The sequence below is a fragment of the Arachis ipaensis genome, chromosome B6, assembly GCF_059453495.1.
Source record: "Arachis ipaensis isolate K30076 ecotype BB chromosome B6, ASM5945349v1, whole genome shotgun sequence".
Taxonomy (NCBI): Eukaryota; Viridiplantae; Streptophyta; class Magnoliopsida; order Fabales; family Fabaceae; genus Arachis; species Arachis ipaensis.
In genome coordinates, this window is record NC_142441.1 from 60,613,529 (window position 1) to 60,620,844 (window position 7,316).

Genomic DNA, 7,316 nt, shown 5'->3' on the forward strand with positions numbered 1-7,316 from the left:
TCTCAGGATCATAAGCTTGTTCTTCAGAAGATGCCTCTTGAGTACTGTTGGATGTAGCTTGCATTCCATTTAGACTCTGAGAAATCATATTGACTTGCTGAGTCAATATTTTATTCTGAGCCAATATGGCATTCAGAGTATCAATTTCAAGAACTCCCTTCTTCTGAGGCATTCCATTACTCACAGGATTCCTCTTAGAAGTGTACATAAACTGGTTATTAACAACCATGTCAATGAGTTCTTGAGCTTCTGCAGACGTTTTCTTTAGGTGAATGGATCCACCTGCAGAAGTATCCAATAACACCTTAGCTAATTCACATAGACCATCATAGAATATATCCAGGATGGTCCATTCTGAAAGCATGTCAGAGGGACACTTTTTGGTCAGTTCCTTGTATCTCTCCCAAGCTTCATAGAGGGATTCACCTTCTTTCTGTCTGAAGGTTTGAACATCCACTCTAAGCTTACTAAGCTTTTGAGGAGGAAAGAAATTGGCTAAGAAAGCCGTGACCAGCTTATCCCAAGAATTCAGGCTATCATTAGGTTGAGAGTCCAACCACACTCTAGCTCTATCTCTTACAGCAAACTGGAAAAGCATGAGCCTGTAGACTTCAGGATCTACTCCATTAGTCTTAACAGTATCACAGATCTGCAAGAATTCAGTTAAGAACTGAAAAGGATCTTCAGATGGAAGTCCATGAAACTTGCTGTTTTGCTGCATCAGAGAAACTAATTGAGGTTTCAGCTCAAAATTGTTTGCTCCAATGGCAGGAATTGAGATGCTTCTTCCATGTAAATTGGAATTAGGTGCAGTGAAGTCACCAAGCATTCTCCTTGCATTATTATTATTTTCGGCTGCCATCTTCTTTTCTTGTTCGAAAATTTCTGAAAGGTGCTTGCTGGATTGTTGTAATTTAGCTTCTCTTAGTTTTCTCTTCAGAGTCCTTTCAGGTTCTGGATCTGCTTTGACAAGAATATTCTTGTCCTTGCTCCGGCTCATATGAGAAAGAGGGAATAGAAAAATAATAATAGGGATCCTTTTTACCACAGTATAGAGGTTCCCCTAGGTGAGTAGAAGAAAAGAAGAGTAAAAGAAAAGAAGAAGAAAAGAATGTAATGTAAGGAAAGAAACACAAGGGTGAGGAGAGCAGAGATGTGAGATGAAGAGAAGTGTTAGTAGATGAATAAATAGAAGGAGATGAGAGAGAAAGAGAATTTTCGAAAATTATTTTTGAAAAATGGTTAGTGATTTTCGAAATTAATTTTTGAAAAAGGTTAGTAATTTTCGAAAATTAGGAATAAAATTAAAATAAAAAATTAAAATAATTAGTTAATTAAAAAGAATTTTTGAAAAAGAGGGAGATATTTTCGAAAATTAGAGAGAGAGGGTTAGTTAGGTAGTTTTGAAAAAGATAAGAAACAAACAAAAAGTTAGTTAGTTAGTTGAAATAAATTTGAAAAGCAATTTCGAAAAGATAAGAAGATAAGAAGTTAGAAAAGATATTTTTAAAATCAAATTTTTGAAAAAGATATGTTTTAAAAAGATATGATTAAGAAGATATGATTTTGAAAAAGATAAGATGAAAAGATATTTTTGAAAAGATATGATTGAAATTAGTTTTGAAAAAGATTTGATTTTTGAAATCACAATTAATGACTTGATTCACAAGAAATCACAAGATATGATTCTAGAACTTAAAGTTTGAATCTTTCTTAACAAGTAAGTAACAAACTTGAAATTTTTGAATCAAAACATTAATTGACTCATAGAAACAACTAAATTTTAAAAATTTTTGAAAAAGTCAAATCTAATTTTCGAAATTTTGAGAGAGAAAAAGGGGAAGATATTTTTTTAATTTTTGAATTTTTAATGATGAGAGAGAAAAACATGAAAATGATGCAATGCATGAAAATTTTTGGATCAAAACAATGACTGCATGCAAGAATGCTATGAATGTCAAGATGAACACCAAGAACACTTTGAAGATCATGATGAACATCAAGAACTTATTTTTGAAAATTTTATATGCAAAGAAAACATGCAAGACACCAAACTTAGAAATCTTTTATGTTCAGACACTATGAATGCAAGAATGCATATGAAAAACAACATGCAACGCAAAACCATATAATATGAAGATCAATCAAGAAGGGTTATCAAGAACAACTTGAAGATCATGATGAATGCAATGCATGAATGCAATTTTCGAAAAATGCAAGATGAGTATGCAATTGACACCAAACTTAAAATTTGACTCAAGACTCAAACAAGAAACACAAAATATTTTTGGTTTTTATGATCTTATGATTTTTTTTTGTATTTTTCGAAAATTATTTGTGAAAAAGAAAAATAAGGATTCCAAAATTTTTAATATGAATTTTAGGAATCTTGCATTCTTATTCTAAAGCTCCAACCTGAGGGTTAGACATGGCTTAATAGCCAGTCAAGCTTTAGAATGTAACTCAGATATACTGCTCATTAATTATCAAATTAACTTGCCTCTATGCTGATGGTTGGAAGCCCCTATCCAAAAGAATTAGACATGGCTTTACAGCCAGTCAGGCTTCAACATGCTTCATGAAACACTAGAATTCATTCTTAAAAATTCTGAAGAACATAATAAAAAATTTTTGAAAAGAATTTTTATTTTTTTTCGAAAACAGATGATAAATTTTTGAAAGATTTTTGAAAATTTTTTTGAAAATAAAACAAAAAGAAAATTACCTAATCTGAGCAACAAGATGAACCGTCAGTTGTCCAAACTCGAACAATCCCCGGCAACGGCGCCAAAAACTTGGTGCACGAAATTGTGATCTCAGGCAACGGCGCCAAAAACTCTGTACGCACGTCTTAATAAATCGTTTTTCATTCACAACTTCGATACAACTAACCAACAAGTGCACTGGGTCGTCCAAGTAATAAAACCTTACGTGAGTAAGGGTCGATCCCACGGAGATTGTTGGTATGAAGCAAGCTATGGTCATCTTGTAAATCTCAGTCAGACAGATAATAATTGATTATGGAGAATTCGAAAATACTAATAAATAAATAGAAAATAAAGATAGAAATACTTCTGTATATCATTGGTGAGAATTTCAGATAAAGGTATAGAGATGCTTTCGTCCCTCTAAATTTCTGCTTTCCTACTGTCTTCATCCAATCAGTCCTACTCCTTTCTATGGCTGGCTTTGTGTAAGGACATCACCATTGTCAATGGCTACTTTTCATCCTCTCTGGAGAATGGTCCTATGCGCTATCACTGCATGGCTAATCATCTGGAGGCATCACCGTGGTCAATGGCTGCATCCTATCCTCTTGTGAAAATGGTCCAAATGCTCTGTCACAGCACGGCTAATCATCTGAGATTCTCGATCATACTGGAATAGGATTCACCCTCCTTTTGCGTCTGTCACTACGCCCAGCACTCGCGAGTTTGAAGTTCGTGACAGTCATTCAATCCCAGAATCCTACTCGGAATACCACAGACAAGGTTTAGACTTTCCGGATTCTCATGAATGCCGCCATCAATCTAGCTTATACTACGAAGATTCTGATTAAGAGATCCAAGAGATAATCATTCAATCGAAGGTAGAACGGAAGTGGTTGTCAGTCACGCGTTCATAAGGAATGATAATGATTGTCACGTTCATCACATTCATGTTGAAGTGCGAATGAATATCTTAGAAGCGGAATAAGTTGAATTGAATAGAGAAACAGTAGTACTTTACATTAATTCATGAGGAACAGCAGAGCTCCACACCTTAATCTATGGAATGCAGAAACTCTACCGTTGAAAAATACATAAGTGAAAGGTTCAGGCATGGCCGAATGGCCAGCCCCCATGATCTAAGAACTAGACGTCCCAAGATGACTAATACAATTGTAAAAAGTCCTATTTATACTAAACTAGTTACTAGGGTTTACAGAAGTAAGTAATTGATGCATAAATCCACTTTCGGGGCCCACTTGGTGTGTGCTTGGGCTGAGCTTGAAGTTTACACGTGGAGAGGTCATTCATGGAGTTGAACGCCAGTTTGTAACGTATTTCTGGCGTTCAACTCTGGCTTGTAACGTGTTTCTGGCGTTTAACTCCAGACAGCAGTGTAGAACTGGCGTTCAACGCCCTTTTACGTCATCTAAACTCGGCCAAAGTATGGACTATTATATATTGCTGGAAAGCCCTAGATGTCTACTTTCCAACGCAGTTAGAAGTGCGCCATTTTGAGTTCTGTAGCACCAGAAACTCCACTTTGAGTGCAGGGAGGTCAGAATCCAACAGCATCAGCAGTCCTTCTTCAACCTCTGAATCTGATTTTTGCTCAAGTCCCTCAATTTCAGCTAGAAAATCCTTGAAATCACAGAAAACACACAAACTCATAGTAAAGTCCAGAAATGTGAATTTAACATAAAAACTAATGAAAACATCCCTAAAAGTAACTAGATTCTACTAAAAACATACTAAAAAGAATGCCAAAAAGCGTATAAATTATCCGCTCATCAGTAAGTAATGAAGAAGAGACTAAATTGGAAGAAAGCTACCAAGAGGAAGAGGTTAAAATTGAAAAAACTTGCAAAGAGGTAGAAGTTGTCAAAAAAGAGCACAAGGGAGTGGAGCTAGAAATCACCTTGCCAAAGTTATTGGAGACCCCTCCCCCTAAGTTGCCATCATCCTTCACAACATTCAACTGGGTAAAATTCATATCCCTTAGCTTTCTAATCCCACTTGAATATGGGCTACTGGAGACGAATGGTCAACTTAGAGCTCTTTGTGGCATTAAGAGTAAGAGAAAGATGGTCAGTGGTGAGAATTGTCCTGCAAGGTTCATTATGGTTGGAAGCTTTAAGTTTAAACGCAAAAGTTGGTGTAGAGCTCAATTGAATGGGTCTAGGAAGCTGTTTGGTAGTTGCAGTGAGAATTCAAATTAGTTATCACCCGGCTAGAAAAATACAAATCCCAACAAGAATGGGTGTAAAAGCAAGATTTGGGATCTTGGAATCTGCTCTGACATTTGTCACCCCGGGAGCCTAAAAATCTGTTTGAAGCTTCTTAAGGGCTTTACATGCCTGGTTTGGGACCCCGGAGGCCATTGGAATTACAAACATTGGTGGAGATTCCTAGATGAATACAAGCATAAGCCACCATAACAGGAAGCTCATCAAATGTCCAACTTAAGGACTTTAACTAAAGGTGCTAGGTGGGAGACAACCCACCATTGTATGATCGTTCTTTTTTCATTTTTATTTAGTTTTACTTGTTTTCAAGTTTTATTTTATTTTATTGTATTGAACCTGGAATTTTTCATAACATTCATATTAGCATTGCATACTGCATACTGCATTATATATAAAAAAAAAAGAGAAGCACGCACGCGACGCGGCAGCGTCGCTGACGCGTCCACGTCAGGTGGGAACATTGGCTTTGCCATGCGTCCGCGTCACCCACGCGACCGTGTGGCCCTGTAAATCGACGTAACAAGGGTGTATGGCCGAAAGTTGAGCTGGAATTGGGCTAGACCCGTGCTAGCAGCACAAGCCCTGCCACACGAACGCGTCACCCACTCGTCTGTGTCATATTGGAAATAAGACCACACGCGCGATCGCGTCGACCACGCAACCGCGTCACCTTGGATTTTGGCAATACTAAGTTTTGAACAAAGAGTTGTGCGACCACGAGGCTGCACATTTTTATTTTCTTTTCTAAATTAATTATTTTTTCTTTGGTGTTAAAATTTTCTTATTTAACTGTTGCATCTTCTCTTGAATTACTTTAGGTGCTTAGAGACTTGTTTTATTCTGGTTAGATAATATTATCTAAATCAATACCAATCTTTTATACCTGTATTAATTTTGCATTGACATGAATTTATATTATCTCTCCTTACCCACACTCTCTTTCCCATTATTACAAATTTTGTACCACTAGTATGTCATTGCTTCTATTGCTTTCTCTCGTACATGTTGAAGCTTCCATGTAAATGAGACCCTTTTCATTTGGCATTAACCCACCCATACTTCATTTATTTTCTTATCTCTATTTCTGGGTTACTTTTCTTTCCTTTTTCTTTCAGGTTGGCTACCCAGAAGGGAACCGGAAGACGTTTACATGGGGAAACAAGACAAGTCCATCTGCACAATCTTTGGAGAAAAGCGCCAGTTGGAACAACCCGTCCACCTACACATCTTAGTATGCACCGAGGTCGGTGCAATCTTTAAGTGTGGGGAGGTCGATACCGATCTCCATGGGTTAGTTACCTTCTTTTCATCACCAATAATCTTATTTTCTTTATTTGTTCATTGTTACATCTGCATATTTGATTACATGTTTATTTGATTTTGTGCATTTAGTTACTACTTGGTTAAAGTAACTCTATTTTTGAAAAATTTCACTAATTTAAATTGAAAAAATTTTTTTATGTTAAAACTTGTTTGGAAGTTGTATTTGGAACATGAATTATAGCTAAAGAACACACAACATGTGAGATTTGAGCTTATTTATATGGTTACATTATTTAACCATAAATATTTTATTATTGTGTGTTTACTTCTCTATAATTGTGATCTTTGCTTTGTTTCAGTCTATATGTCCAATATTTAGTGTATTTACATGTTTGCATATGATTGAGACCATTATTTGATTTTAGCTCACTTATCCCAAATAAGCCTACCCTTTACATCATTCTTGTTAACCACCTTGAGCTTTTTAATCCCCATTTGTTCTATATTTTACCACATCACTAGCCTTAAGCGGAAAAAAAATTAATTATCCCAATTGAATCTTTGGTTAGCTGAAGATAGTGTGTTAATTAAGTGTGGGGAAATTGTGGAAACATGGGTTAATAAGGGAATGTATCATGTTTCTAATCTACTTGAATATTGGGAATTTGGGAACCTATTCATGAAAAACCAAAATAGAAAAATAATAGAAAATCCATGTGCATTGATAAGTTATGTTTATTTCTCTACAAAAAAAAAATCCAAAAAACAAAATTCAATAAGTAAGTAAATAAATAAGGGGACTAAATTACCCCAATGCTAAGTTAATAAAAAGATCAATGCACATGTGATAAAAGTAAAGAAATATCAAAATTTTGGTACATGAGTATGGGAATCATATAAAAGTAAAAATTATGAGTAGCTAAGCATGAATTTAAAAGTATATAGAGTATATGTATATTAGGTGAGAGCTTAGGCTAATTAAAGATTCATATTATAGCTCACTTGGCCATACATATATCCTCACCCTTACCTTGGCCCCATTACAACCTTGAAAAGACCTCATGATGCTTGCATTGGTACATTAAATACTTGTTGATTG

The 7,316-nt window shown here is 35.6% G+C and overlaps 1 non-coding gene across 1 annotated transcript; it reads left to right on the forward strand.

Annotated features, from left to right (window-relative positions):
* The first annotated feature begins 358 nt into the window (after nucleotides 1–358).
* Nucleotides 359–466, forward strand: LOC148555775 (small nucleolar RNA R71). The gene has a single exon (XR_015886765.1). It is a non-coding gene; the product is annotated as a small nucleolar RNA R71 (small nucleolar RNA).
* The last annotated feature ends 6,850 nt before the right edge of the window (nucleotides 467–7,316 follow it).